Consider the following 15,411-nt stretch of genomic DNA (forward strand, 5'->3'; position numbering starts at 1 on the left):
TTTTTCCACGGACAGGCCAGGGGTGGGGGATGGCTTCAGGATGAAACTGTTCCACCTCAGATCATCAGGCATTAGATTCTTGCATGTACATTTCACAATAGAGCTCGTGCTCCTATGAGAATCTAATGCTGCCACTGATCTGAAAGGAGGCAGAGCTGAGGCGGTGATGCTCTCTTGCTAGCTGCTTATTTCCTGCTGTGTGTCCAGGTTCCTAACAGGGCACAGACTGGTACTAGTCCATGGCCCAGACGTTGGGGACCCCTGCTTTAAGGTGAAGTGAGTCTTATGTAGGCAGCATATACTTCGGTCTTGTTTTTTGTTTGTTTTTAGAGATAGGGTCTCATTCTGTTGCCCAGGCTGGAGTATGGCAGCAGAGTCATAGCTCACTGCAGCCTCCAACTCCTGGGCTCAAGCGATCCTCCCACCTCAGCTTCCTGAGTCACTGGGATTACAGGGGTGAGCCACTGTGCCAGCTCCAAGGGTCTTTTTTTTTTTTTTTTTTTTTGAGATGAAGTTTCACTCTTGTCACCCAGGCTGAAGTGCAATGCACGATCTCGGCTCACTACAACCTCTGCCACCTGGATTCAAGTCATTCTCCTGCCTCAGCCTTCTGAGTAGCTGGGATTACAGGCGCCCACCACCATGCCTAGCTAAGTTTTTTGTGTTTTTTTGAGATGGAGTTTCGCTCTTGTTGCCCAGGCTGGAGTGCAATGGTGTGATCTTGGCTCACTGTAACCTCTGCCTCTTGGGTTTAAGCAATTCTCCTGTCTCAGCCTCCTAAGTAGCTAGGATTACAAGCGCCTGCCACCATGCCCAGCTAATTTTTGTATTTTTAGTACAGACAAGGTTTTGCCAAGTTTACCAGGCTGGTCTCAAACTCCTGACCTCAGGTGATCTGCATGCCTTGGCCTCCCAAAGTGCTGGGATTACACACCTGGCCTCTGAGGGTCTTGTTTTTGTTTTTGTTTTTAATCTATTCAGCCACTCTATGCCTTTTGATTAGATAATTTAATCCATTTACATTCAAAGTAATTACATATAGGTAAGGACTTATAAGTGCCATTTGAAAAATTGTTTTCTGTTTTTTTTTTTTTAATTATTGTTTTGTTATTCTGGTTGATTTGTAGTTTCTTGTTCCTTTCTTCCTCTGTCGTTTTCTTCCTTTATGGTTTGATGATTTTCTATAATGGTATGATTGAAATTTTTTCTTATCCTTTGCATGCATATATATATATGTTTGTTTTTAGACTAAGTCTCGTTCTGTTGCCCAGGCTGGAGTGCAGTGGCATGATCTTGGCTCACCACAACCTCCACCTCCCAGATTCAAGCGATTCTCCAGCCTCAGCCTCCCGAGTAGCTGGGACTACAGGCGTGCACCACCATGCCTGGCTAATTTTTGTATTTGCAGTAGAGACAGGGTTTCACTATGTTGTCCAGGCTGGTCTTGAACTCCTGACCTCATGATCCGCCAGCCTCGGCCTCCCAAAGTGCTGGGATTACAGGCATGAGCCACTGTGCCTGGCCTGCATATCTATTATGGGCTTTTGCTTTATGGTTACCCTGAGGCTTACATAAAACATCTTATACTTATCCCGGGCAGGCATGGTAGTTCATGCCTATAATCCCAGCTACTCAGGGGGCTGAGGTAGGAGAATTGCTTGAACCGGGGAGGCAGAGGTTGAGGTTGCAGTGAGCCAAGATCATGCCGCTGCACTCCAGCCTGGGCAACAGAGCGAGACTCCATCTCAAAAACAAAACAAAAGTCTTATACTTATCCATTTTACACCAATAATAACTTAACATGCTGCCATGTGGGATTACGTTTAAAAAACAAAAAGCCACCCAGACTGTGGCATTTGGTGGGATAGCCCTAGCAAACTAATAGTGAAAACAACAATATTCCAGTGAGTTTTGCCACTGGAAAAGTGGAGCTGCTTTCTCTTAACCCAACTGCCTAGAAAGGACCACTTTGCTGAAAGTTGTTTGACGTCTCCTTTGTAAAGGCGTTCTGTTTATCATTGGCTTCAGATAAGTCTCTGAGGGTCAGCTGAAGTTCAGACAGCTCAATGTTGGGCTGGAGGCCTTTATGGAAGGCAGGCCAATTTAGAAGCAATTTCATGTAAGACTCAGAAACATCATTTTACTTAGCTCTTTCAGAATCTCAAGTCTACAGGAACCTAGCTCTTGAAATCTCAGAACTAAATTGGGCTATGTTTGCCATGTGATTATCACCCTGAACCTACAGCAACCTCTTAGGCTTAATTTGCAGATGATGATTTGGGTCTGATTTTGGACTTGACTCTAAAGGTGTAGGGTAGGTCAGACACCATCGGTTTCCTCATATTTCTATAGTGTATTGCATGGGACATCTTCCTGTGCTTCTTATTTTTTAGTGTTTTATTTTTAATGAAATTTTAATAGGAGGGGTACAATATTGTGGACTGGGGAGGAAGTAGGAGGTCATGGAGAATCTTTGTATAAGAGTAAGAGAGGATAGTAAGGATGGAGAAGACAATTAACTTCCCACTCTTACGTTACCTAAAGCAGTTCAGAAAACCCAAGTGGCTCAGCTCCAGTACTCCCTATTGTGTGTGTGTGTGTTTGAGGATGTCATTTCCTCCCCTTACATAAATTATTTAGACTGGAGAGGTCTCAGGTCCCAGCTGTACTTTAAACCAGGTTTTTTAGTTAATCCAGACTCTACTCTCATACCTTTCAATTTCTCCTTCCTTATCCTCCTTCATCCCCCTGGTGTCCCAAGTTGAGAGCTGATTGGATTTCTATGCCCCAGGTACGCATCTGATACCACAGAATTGCCACCTGTCAGAAGGTAGGTTCCATGACATTAGAATGATTTTAACTCTCAGAGGACCTTGTACTTACTTTCTTTCTTTTTTTGAGATGGAGTTTCACTCCTATTGCCCAGGCTGGAGTGCAATGGCACAATCTTGGCTCACTGCAACCTCTGCCTCCTGGGTTCAGGCGATTCTCCTGCCTCAGCCTCCTGAGTAGCTGGGATTATAGGCGCCAGCCACAATGCCTCGCTAATTTGTGTATTTTTAGTAGAGACAGGGTTTCACCATGTTGGCCAGGCTGGTCTCGAACTCCTGACCTCAAGTGATCCACCCGCCTCAGCCTCCCAAAGTGCTGGGATTACTGGCATGAGCCAACGCACCTGGCCTGACTTTGTACTTTCTATGCACTAATCACTAAGGTACTTTATATTCTAGTTTACATGAATATCTTATTGTATTGTTCCTACTAGGTTATTCAATTTCTCTAAGGCAGGGATACATACCTCATTCATCTTTTCACCTCTTTTCCCAGCCCTCTTTGCTCCCTAACCCCCTCCTCAATTACATGGTGTTTATCTATAAAGAAGTAGTTGGGTAGGTAAGTGATCTATCCAGTCTTTCTTACTCTCAGCTTCGACTGTTGAAATAAATGAGTATCTAAGGTCATTTCTAGCCTTAATATGACAAACAGTGTGTTAGGCTGACATTTACACATTCTAGAACAATTTTAAAGCATGTAATAGGTTAAAAAGTCATACAGCATAACCTAAAAAGCATTAAGTTATTCTAAAAAAAAAAAAAAAATCACAGGAGGCCAGGCACGGTGGCTCGTACTTGTGATCACAGTGCTTTGGGAGGCCGAGGTGGGAGGATCATGAGATCAGGAGATTGAGACCATCCTGGCCAACATGGTGAAACCCCATCTCTACTAAAATATAAAAAATTAGCTGGGCATGGTGACGTGCACCTGTAGTCCCAGCTACTCAGGAGGCTGAGGCAACAGAATCTCTTTTTTTTTTTTTTTTTTTTTTTTTGAGACAGAGTCTCTCTCTGTCACCCAGGCTGGAGTGCAGTGGCGCAATCTCGGCTCACTGCAAGCTCCACCTCCCAGGTTCATGCCATTCTCCTGCCTCAGCCTCCCGAGTAGCTGGGACTACAGGCACCCGCCACCACGCCCAGCTAATTTTTTGTATTTTTAGTAGAGGTGGGGTTTCACCGTGTTAGCCAGGATGGTCTCGATCTCCTGACCTTGTGAACTGCCCACCTCGGTCTCCCAAAATGCTGGGATTACAGGCATGAGCCTGGCCGAGGCAGGGGAATCTCTTGAACCCGGGAGGCGGAGGTTGCAGTTAGCTGAGATTGTGCCACTGCACTCCAGCCTGGTGACAGAGAAAGACTCCATCTCAAAAAAAAAAAAAAAATCAGAGGAACAAATAATATAGTACAGGCATATCAGAAAATACAGTATAGGCATATTAGAATATATATTGAAAACATAAGGCATTATTTTAACTGATTTGTGTATGATCTGAAAAGTTGCATTAATCTTTTTTTAGGGTTCATGCAAAGAGCAAAAATGTATTTGATGACTTGCCATTCTTATCTGACTGATTAAGAAACAAAAGACTATAATAACATATGCACAAAATGAATTTGAAAAAAATTCAGTACTTACTACATGCCATGTACTGATATTTTATATGAAATGACTCATTTGATTTTCATAGTATATCAGTAGTGGAAGCCAGGGCAGAGTCTAAATTTCTGGGTACTCCACATCAGAATTACTAACAAAATAAGAGATAAAACAATTTGTTTAAGTTGTCTTGAAGCTACAAAATAGTGATTTTTTTTTTTTTTTTTTGTGAGACAGGGTCTCACTCTGTAGCCCAGGCTGGAGCGCAGTGGCATGATTTCCATTTACTATAACTTCTGCTTCCCAGTCTCAATTGATTTTTCTACCTCAACCTTCTGAGTAGCTGAGTAGCTGGGACTACAGGCACGAGCCACCAATACCCAGCTAATTTTTGTACTTTTTGTAGAGATGGGGTTTTGCCATGTTGCTCAGGCTGGTCTGGAACAACTGAGCTCAAAGCAATCCGCCCACCTCAGCCTCCCAAAGTGCTGAGATTACAGGTGTGAGCAAAATAGTGATTTCTGAGCACAAATGGCTATGAAACATACAAGCTGTTTAAGTAATATACTCTTAATTAACATATGATCTAAGCTCAAGACTCTTCTCAAACACTATTTCAGTGTATTAATACGAGTTTCAGTGGATTAAAACAAATTTTAAGAGTTCTGAGGTTTAAATATATATAATTTAAATTTCAACATAATGTCTCATTAATCTTTTTTTTGAGACAGAGTCTTCCTCTGTTACCCCAGCTGGAGTGCAGTGGCGTGATCTCGGCTCACTGCAACCTCTGTCTCCCGGGTTCAAGCAATTCTCCTGCCTCAGCCTCCTGAGTAGCTGGGATTACAGGCATGTGCCACCATATCAAGCCAATTTTTGTATTTTTGGTAGAGATGGGGCTTTGCCATGTTGGCCAGGCTGGTCTTGAACTCCTGGCCTCAGGTGATCCGCCTGCCTCGGTCTCCCAAAGTTCTGGGATTACAGGCGTGAGCCACCTCGCCTGGCGTCATTAATCTTTTATAAATTTTTTAAAAAATTAAATAGAGACAAGGTCTCGCTATGTTGGCCAGGTGGTCTTGAACTCTTTTTTTTTTTTTTTTTTTTTTTTTTTTTGAGACAGAGTCTTGCTCTGTTGCCCAGGCTGGAGTGCAGTGGCGCAATCTCGGTTCACTGCAAGCTCCGTCTCCCAGGTTCACGCCATTCTCCTGCCTCAGCCTCTCCGAGTAGCTGGGACTATAGGCGCCCGCCACCACGCCCGGCTAATTTTTTGTATTTTTAGTAGAGACGAGGTTTCACCGTGGTCTCGATCTCCTGACCTCATGATCTGCACGCCTCGGCCTCCCAAAGTGCTGGGATTACAAGCGTGAGCCACTGCGCCCAGCCTGGTCTTGAACTCTTGGCCTCAAGCAATCCTCCTGCCTCAGCCTCCTAAAATGCTAGGATTACAGGCATGAGCCGCCATGCTCGGCCTCATTTAATCTTATTTGTATTAATTCACAACAAATCTGAATACTCTAACAAGAGTAAAAACATTTTAAATAAAATTTTTTAAAAGAGCTTATTTCCCTAGCTAAATTTTCAAATAATTGTTAATTTAGGAATAAAACCCAGAATATCTTTTCTCCCCCTTGCTGAATATTCATATTATCTTTATCTTAAATAGACTCAGTTTCAAGAGATAAATTATCCTCTGTATCTTTTTTTTTTTTGAGATGGAGTCTTGCTCTGTCGCCAGGCTGGAGTGCAGTGGCGTGATCTCGGCTCACTGTAACCTCTACCTACTGGGTTCAAGCGATTCTCCTGTCTCAGCCTCCCAAGTAGCTGGGATTACAAGCGTGCACCACCATGCCCAGCTAATTTTTGGTGTTATTTTTGAGACGCAGTTTCGTTCTTGTTGCCCAGGCTGGAGTGCAATGGCACGATCTCGGCTCACTGCAACCTCCACCTCCCGGGTTCAAAGGATTCTCCTGCCTCAGCCTCCCTAGTAGATGGGATTACAGGTGCCTGCCACCACGCCCAGCTAATTTTTTTGTATTTTTAGTAGAGACGGGGTTTCACCATGTTGGCCAAGCTGGTCTTGAACTCCTGACCTCAGGAGAGCCACCCTCCTCAGCCTCCCAAAGTGCTGGGATTACAGGAGTGGGCCACAATGCCCGGCCAAGACCGAGTCTCGCTGTCATCCAGGCTGGAGTGCAGTGGTACAATCTTGGCTCACTGCAGCCTCTGCCTCCCGGGTTCTAGTGATTCTCCTGCCTCTGCCTCCCGAGTAGCTGGGACTATAGGCGTGCGCCACCATGCCCGGCTAATTTTTGTATTTTTGGTAGAGACGGGGTTTCACCATGTTGGCCAGAATAGTCTCCATCTCCTGACCTCGTGATCTGCCCGCCTGGGCCTACCAAAGTGCCGGGATTAAAGGCATGAGCCACCGCTCCCGGCCTTATCCCCTGTATCTTATACTTCTAGTCTGACTGGGGAGTTGAAAACATATGACTTCTCACAGATTAGTTTTTTATTTTTTTATTGTAAGCATAAGTGTTTTCTTCAAAGCTGCTCTTCTTTTTCTGTCAAATGCGTCTTTATATCACTAAAATGAATTTGGGTTTGGGGAAGCGCCTCCATTTTTAACTTTCTTTTTTTTTTTTGAGACAGAGTTCAGCTCTTTTTGCCCAGAATGGAGTGCAATGGCGCGATCTAGGCTCACTACAACCTCCACCTCCCAGGTTCAAGTGATTCTCCTCCCTCAGCCTCCCGAGTAGCTAGGACCATAGGTGCACGCCACCACGCCTGGCTAATTTTTGTATTTTTAGTAGAGATGGGGTTTCTCCCCGTTGGTCAGGCTCCCGACCTCAGGTGATCCGCCCCCCTCAGCCTCCTAAAATGTTGGGATTACAGGCATGAGCCACTGCATCTATCTGGCCTTTAACGTATTTTTAATTGAAATATTGACTAGATAAAAATAAACAACTTAAAAATCATTTTGCTTAAGGGAACCTTTAAGGAGCCTTACCAACTGTGGTACAACTATTAATAGTTCAAAGAAATTACATTATCTAGGTTACTTGTAATGGAAGTTGAGTTACTTGCTTCACCTAAACAAGGAAGTTGGCATGTTTGCCTAGCAACAGTCGCTAAAACCTTCTGTTGTGGAAGGTTCCCTAGGAGTGAGAAGAAGGGAGGAGGAGGAAAAGCAGGAGGAGCAGATTAATCTGTTTTTCCTAGCAGGGTACAGAGGCCTGGTCTGAGGAAGGAAAGGCTTTAAGAGATCCCTTTAGATTGGCACATACTAACCTAAATCCCCCTGTGGTAGTTAGAAATTCACTCTCTGTAGAACTGGGGTTACTATTTAGTAGGCTGAAAAGACGATTACAGATTAAACCCAGTTCAAAGGCAGCAAATTCCTATCAGTAGAAAGACATCAATAGGTCTTCTAAACAGAAGCTGGGATCTCAGTAGCAGGAGGATGTTAACAACTAAAAAGAATTCTTCTCTTTCAAGAGTTTAGGAAGGTGTGTGATATTTCTTAAAAATAATACAAAAACACTATCTGTGATAGCGATTCCAATGTATCAAGTTAAAGGCGGAAGTGCTTCTCTTGGGGTACTGTGATGTAAACAGTGAAGAAAGGACAGAAAAACATAATCTCTGCTCTCTTGGTCAAGTCCTGAAGCAAAAAAGGTGATAGCACCGAGTAGAGAGTATTAAATGGTTGTTTATTTGGGGACTCTCTCTCTCCTCTATTCTAGATGATTTATTTTGAAATTAGTACTGTATGGTGTTACAATATTCCCATTTCTTTCCCTTCTCAAAAGCGAGGGTTTGGCTAAAATGAATTGTCTGAAGGGACCTCCCATTCCCCAAAACCAAAACGGCACCTTTTCCACAAGGGAAAAGAAACTTTTAAAGAGTCTCAAAGTTAGATTTCAGGAGCTCTTCTATGGGCCATATCTTTTTCTGCCGTCCCCAAATAGCTCTCATTGTTCACACAGCCCAGGAGAGACGTTTTGGAGTAGCGTGTCCGGGCCTTTGGGCTGTTTCACAGCCTTAGGAGGCTGAACTCCGAGAGGGGTGACGAGCACAAAGCTGATGAGATCCAGAATCTGGACAATATGGAAGAAGAAATATGGGGTGGGGGACAAGACGTGAAAAAGAAACAAGAGTTGGGGGACAACGGCTGAGAAAGCCAAAGAGTAGACGTAGTGCGGGGTTCGATGGAAACGACAGAAATTCCCCCAATTTACTCTCGCCATCTGGCCAATGGCCCGCTGAGCCAAAAGGCGCCGGTGCGGGAGGGCAGGCCGGACGGAGGGACCGGTTCCTCTGCTCAGGGCGTGTGAGACTTTGGGTCGCGGCGGAGAGCGTCGCCGGTCTCCCTCTGGGCGTTGGTGGCGGGTGACTCAGAGCTTTGCTCCTGCGCCCGCCCCGCCCCTCCGCCCGCCCCGCCTCCTGAGGGAGGATCCTCGCCCTCGTCTCCGCCCCAGTCTCCGGGGCGGGCCGGAGCCTGAGGAAGAGGAAGGGGACGAAAACAACGAGCGACTGGGCGGCGGAGGACGAGGAGGAGGAAGAGGAGGCCGAGCAACAAGATGGCCCCTGCTGCAGGAGCAGCCTCAGCAGCAGCAGGTGGGAGGCCGGAGGCGGTGCTGGCGGTGGCGGCGGCAGCCGTGGCCCGGCGGCCTGGGACAGAATCAGAGTCAACGGTGGCCTCGGCGGCGGCGGCAGCTGCCGCGGCGGTGGCGACGGCCGCGGGGACTCGGAGCTGAGAGGAGCTGCTGCTCGGACCAGCGCGGTGAGCGAGCGGCGGGCGGCGACTTGGGGAGCGGGGCTGCAGCGGCCGAGGCCTCAGTCGGGAACAATAGGCAGCTGTGGTCTGGAAGGGTTTGTCCTCGCCCGCCCTCTGCTCCTCCGCGGCAGCGGCCGCCCGGCCGGCCCCAGGCTCCTCAGGGCCCCCGCTGGCTGCTCTGGGGCTTGTCAGTGGCCGGCGTCCTTTAGGCCTCAGGCCTCTGCCTGCCGCCTGGAGCGCCTGTCGGGATAGGTAGGCCGAGAGGAGGGCGAAGGGAGGCTCGGACCAGTGGGAGGGGGCGAAAGGGCTGCCTGGCTCCTCTGGTACTCCCAGGGCGTGGGCCAGGCGGGGAGTGCGCACGGGAACTGCTTTTTGGACCCCTCGTCTGTGAGGGTGGGGGAGGGCGAAGGCGTCTGTAAACAGGCGCCGCCTCGGCCTCCCAGCACCTCAAGGCTGCTTCCACCCCCAGCCCCTGAAGCGCTCCCCTTCTTTGGCCAAGTAGATTTCACGGTGTCTGTTTCCCTGAAGCCCCTGGAGATCTAGCCTGGTAGTCTTCTCCCTGCTGGCGATGGGAAAATTGTGTGTGTGCAGGTGTCTTTAAAAAAAAAAAAAAAAACTTAAATGCAACAAAAACATACAAAATCTGGTTATCGATAAAGGATGGAGTGGTAAGGGATGCGCGCCTCTCTAAACATCTCTAAGCATCAGTTCTGTAAACATCAGTTATGCCCGCCTCCCTGGTGAGAGTGGATTGAAACAAGGGCTCTTTTGGAACAGTAATGATACAACTCTTGACATACCAGAATAGCCTATGAAACTGGAAACAAACACTTACTGGCAACGCGGAGACCAACTGTAATGTTTAAAGAGGACTTTTATTCCAGCTAGGCGTTTTGAATTATAACTTGCAGTATAAGAAGCAACATTTAACTAGCACAAAGTGGACCTCAGGAAGCACTTCTAAAGGAGACAGAGGTGGTTCGTCTCCGGCCGTAGAGCTTCTTGTGCCTTGTCTCGTGTTTCAGTAATTTTTCCTGAAACTGTTCAAGACCAGTCTTTTCTCTGAGTTTGAAATTTGATTTCGTTTTTGTTTGTTCTTGTTTTATTTTGCGACGGAGTCTTGCTCTGTCACCCAGGATGGAGTGCAGTGGCACAATCTGGGCTCACTGCAGCCTCCACCTCCCGGATTTAAGCGATTCTCCTGCCTCACCATCCAGAGTAGCTGGGATTACAGGCGCCCGCCACCACGCCCGGCTGATTTTTGTATTTTTAGTAGAGACGGGGTTTCACCATGTTGGCCAGGCTGGTCTGGAACTCCTGACCTCAAGTCATCTGCCCTCCTCGGCCTCCCAAAGTGCTGAGATTACAGGTGTGAGCCACCTCGCTCAGCCTTAAACTTAATTTCTCAAGGCTTCTACCACATTTTCTTACAAGTGAGGGAAAAGGTAGATTTATTTCTAAAGTACTTTCTACCTAGGTATGCAGAAATTTATATTAAAATTGCTTGGATACATCCAAGGAGATCGCTTTTCACTTGTTAACATTCAACTGCAAGGCCTAAGGATTATAGGTTGTGTTCTTTTCAGCACTGACCTGTGCTGAAAAGATGCCAGTTAATATCTTTCACCTCTTTTAAGGGTAAATTTCTAAGTAGAATTGGTCCAAGTCTGTTATAATTAAAAACATTATAAACAGCACTAGTCTAGTTCTTAGTTCTTCCACAACAATTGATACTGAATAGACTAGCAATTGAATAAACATAAAGGTTGAATTATCTTGTTTAGGATTTGAAGTATAGTGAATGAATATCAGGATTGACCTTCATTTTATGCTTAGCGTAAATAATGTTGGAAATGTTTTGATTTTTTTAGTGATGGAGAAATAACAACTTCCTATGGCTCCTGATGTTGTGACTTTTCTGCAGATATTTCAGAAAGGACACCGTTTTTCAGGTGCTCAAATCTGTGATTTTTTTTTTTTCTGTGCTAAATTTTGTTAGGTCAGCACAGATTCCAAATAAAGTCTGTGTTATAATGATATTTAAATTTATGTGTGGCCCTAAACCTATTAGAACAATTGTAGTAATTTATAGGTTGTAAGTTTTAAGTGGTTCATGTGCTGTGTTATGAAAAAAATCTCACCGTGTTATGTCAAGGGCAGATTTACCTCATTTAATATCATTTTCCTGAAAATAAATATTTTTAAGTGGTAAGGTTTTGTATTTGAGATTGGTTATTGACCCAGCAATTTATGGGCTTAGTCTGGGTCTGTATTTCTGTTTAATAGGAAAAAAATTTAGGGAATTGTTCTTATTTATTTTGTGTCAAAACAGTTTTAAGATATGATCCCTCAACTGTCCCGTCTTCAGTATCAATACTTACTACTTAAGTTCATATTTTCTCAGGTAATAAAAATTTGCTTCTAAGAAGTTTTGGAACCAGAGCTTAAGAATTAGATTTATATTTTCTTGGTAATATTAAAAGTTAATATATGTTTGATTTATTTGAAGAAATTAAAAAGGGTAATTTTGTACACAATAATAAAAATTTAGTTTTTCAGAACATATTTGTTGAATGAATAAAAATATTTAAGCTTCCTCATTATACTGCAGTATTAGTTCTGTTGTCCTCATTTTTTTCATATGAAGAATCTGAAGCTAAGAGTAGCTACGTAACCAGCAAAAAGATCACATAATTAATAGGTAAAAGAGCTTACTCAGACCCAGGTCTTGTGACACAAATTAGATTCTTTGCCACTACCACATGTGTCACAGTTAAACTTTGAAGCATCTTCTGTGTCGACAGATTCCTTTTTTTGCCTGTGAACTTACGCTATTATCCTTATTTGTATCCTGTCAGATATCTACTTGTAAGACCAAGAAAGTATTTGTTCATGTGAATCATAAAAGAAACACTTAAATTTTTGTTTTTAGCATATCTGAATGCTATAAAATATAAAAACTCATACTGTTTACATAGGCCAGATTTATCATACTGCTATAATTGTTTTCATGGTTCATTTGTTACATAGGCAATTACTAAATTGTGCCTTTGAAATACTTTATAAATTTTTTTAAATAATTAAAGATATTCAATGATGTTAAAGTTGGATCAGCTAATATTTGAAGTTCTTAATTTATAATTTTTTTTCTTTAAGCCATAGATAATTTAGAATTCTGCAGTATTTTTCATCTCCAGATCTTAGGGCTTGAAATGGATTTTGATGGGTCTGATCAGTCCACTCTTGTATATATCTTGAAAATGGTCAGCATCCAACAAAGTGAAGAATAAACTGATAAATGATCCCTGTTTGGTGAACACCTCGGATCAGGATGTTCCTTGGCAGGGTATTCTGACCTGGTTTAGCTTTGGCCCCGTCTGTGCTCAGGGTTCAGGTATTCTTCAGGATTGGGTTCAGAGGGATTAAAATTCTCAGATTGGCCTGTATCAAAACAGTCACAGATTTCAGTCAGCCTTTTCCCAGAACCGTCTCCAAGATTTTTTCTTTTGTGTAATTCTGGAATCTAGGCTGGATTTGGACTAGCTTTAGAGGTTATGATAAAAGATTAATTTTGTCAGGCATTTATACAGAGGAGTTTTTCTTACTACAGAGTTTCTTAAGGTAGATTTCTTCTATTTTTGAAGTGTGACGTTTACCAATCTGAAGTAATGTTGCCCTACATCCCCAAGACAGTTAACTTTAGCATATTTATGTCTGTCCATTTTTGGTCAGGATTCTGCCTGTTTACTTCTTATATAATCTTGTTTACTTTTTGTTTATTAGATACTTCTTATTAGTTTATGATGTTTTCCTGATTGAGGCTTGGGGAAAGAATTTTCCGCAAATTTAAAGTCACCTTACTTATTTACAGATGTATGTCAGAGCAATATTCTTTTAAAAGTTATCAAGCATTTTAGCAATGCTGTATGTATATATGTATGAATGAATGACAGAGTCACTCATGGTCTATCACCCAGGCTGGAGTGCAGTGGCACTATCATAGCTCACTTCAGCCTCAAACTCCTTGGTTTAAGTGATATTCCTGCCTTACCTGGCTACTTTTTTAAATTTTTATTATTTTTATAGAGATAGCATTTTGCTATGTTGCCCAGGGTGGTCTCAAACTCCTGGGCGCAAGTGATCCACCTCCGCCTCCCAAAGTGCTGAGATTACAGGCATAGCAGTGTTTTAAACTGACACTGGTATACCTTCACTGATTATTACTGTGCACATGTGGTAATAATTTAACTTATAATTGCATTTTATCTAAAAACTTTCCAAGATCTAAATAGCATTTGAACATGGTAGCAGTTTTTTTTTTTTTTTTTTTTGAGGAAGAAAAGAGTTCTAAAGGGGTCATTTTTATCTACAGATTAACATAATTTTTTTTATTGAGGTTAAGTCACATAACATAAAATTAATCATTTTAAAGTAAACAGTTTAGGTGGCACTTTGTACATTCACAATGTTGTTCAACCACCAGCTCTAATTCCAAAACATGTTCATTACCCCAAAAGGAAACACTGTACCCCTTAAGCAGTTACTCTGTATTCCCCTCTTCCCTAATCCCTAGCAAACCCATTCTGCTTTCTGTCTCTAATTTGAGCCAACATCGAGGAAGAGTACTCTGTACAATTGAAATTGCAGAAAAAACTTTGGGATGTGATTGTTAGGAATAAAAAACCACCTAATTCTTTGCATGCTTCTCTAAGTACAGTAGACATGCTGCCAGGGACTCTTTATGGAAGAAAAGTTGAGAATCATAGAAGTTTGCAGTTTTGTTTTGATCACTCCAGAGGGTTTTGCTCAAACTCTTAGACTCATTTGTATTTCTTCATTGGGTTATAAGAACTAAAATTTAATGTTCTATACAAATGTGAACAACTAATACTTAGTCTCCTATCTAGAACTCATTTGCCTTTTAGATTTTCTTAATGTATGGAAGAAACTAGGAATATTCACAAAGGATTTATTTGAAGTTACACTGGGAAACGATTTTTAGAATTAGGTTGAAGCTCTTTGATCCCTGTAAATCTAACTTTATGACTTTTTTATTCAGCTAATCTTTGAGAATATTTAGAGTTTTGATTTGTCTGACACTCCGCTTTTAATCCCTCGTTGAAAGTGTTAGAAACCTTGATCTTGGCCCTATACCTGATCACCTCTAAAAACATGAACATTGTTACAAAGGCAGTTGTTTAGTAAGCTTTTTTGGATTGTTTTAATGGGCTGACTGAGGGAGGCAAAATTAGTTTGTTTTTTTTTTCTTTCTAGAATAAAGAGTAATAAACTTGGACTTCAGAGTTACTGCTAAGATTGACGTTTCCATTTGGGGCTTTGGAAATATATCGTTATCTTAAATTCAAAATGGTACTTTATCTAATTGAATTGAAATATTAAAATTTATGAGAAACAAAAGTCACTTTGTGTTCTTAGTAAAGATTTCTAATGGGGTTATAGGAGATCTAAGTAGAAAAAAATAATTTAAAATTTTGTTATTAATCTCCCTTAAGGAAAATTTTATTAATATACATAATTATAATTTAGTTATAAGAACAACTTAAGTTGGGTGCAGTGGCTCAAGCCTGTAATCCTAGCACTTTGGGAGGCCAAGGCAGGAGGATCTCATGAAGCCAGGGGTTCCAGACCAGCCTGGGCAATAGAGTGAAACCCCACCTCAAAAAAAAAAGAAAAAAGAAAAAAGAAAACTTAAAAAATGATAAGGAAAAGGATTATATCAAAATATTTAGAATTCTGCAGTAAAATTTCTGGTTTTCTGTAATGTTTTTCAGGAAAATGTCAACTTTTTGTAAATACATGTTTCTGTGTTTTTATATATGCCTCGTTAATTTTTTAGAGTAACATTTAGTGGAAAGCTAATGTACTCAATTAATACATTTAAGTTATAAAAATAACTTTTTTTTTTTGAGACGGAGTCTCGCTCTGTCACCCAGGCTGGAGTGCAATGGCATGATCTCGGCTCACTGCAACCTCTGCCTCCTGGGTTCAAGCAATTCTTGTGTCTCAGCCTCCCAAGTAGCTGGGATTACAGACTCACGCCACCATGCCCGGCCAAATTTTGTATTTTCAGTAGAGACGGGATTTCACCATGTTGGCCAGGCTGGTCTTGAACTCCTGATCTCAGGTGATCTACCCGCCATGGCCTTCCAGAGTGCTGGGATTACGGACATGAGCCACTGCAC

At 42.7% G+C, this 15,411-nt stretch overlaps 1 protein-coding gene and 1 pseudogene across 3 annotated transcripts in view; both read left to right on the top strand.

Annotated features, from left to right (window-relative positions):
- Nucleotides 1–8,606, top strand: part of LOC100580224 — a 70,537-nt pseudogene extending 61,931 nt beyond the window's left edge.
- Nucleotides 8,607–8,953: 347 nt separating this feature from the next.
- The window catches only part of RC3H1 (ring finger and CCCH-type domains 1), a 92,321-nt gene continuing 85,863 nt past the window's right edge, over nt 8,954–15,411 (top strand). For 2 of the 3 annotated variants that reach the window (XM_004089809.3, XM_030823957.1), the window contains exon 1: nt 9,134–9,214. The gene's annotated coding sequence lies outside the window, so the exon portion shown is untranslated. Of the gene's footprint in view, nt 9,215–15,411 lie in introns of all 3 variants that reach the window. The other variant, XM_030823956.1, reaches the window with a different exon arrangement.

Source organism: Nomascus leucogenys, chromosome 12 (assembly GCF_006542625.1).
Source record: "Nomascus leucogenys isolate Asia chromosome 12, Asia_NLE_v1, whole genome shotgun sequence".
NCBI classification, from domain to species: domain Eukaryota; kingdom Metazoa; phylum Chordata; class Mammalia; order Primates; family Hylobatidae; genus Nomascus; species Nomascus leucogenys.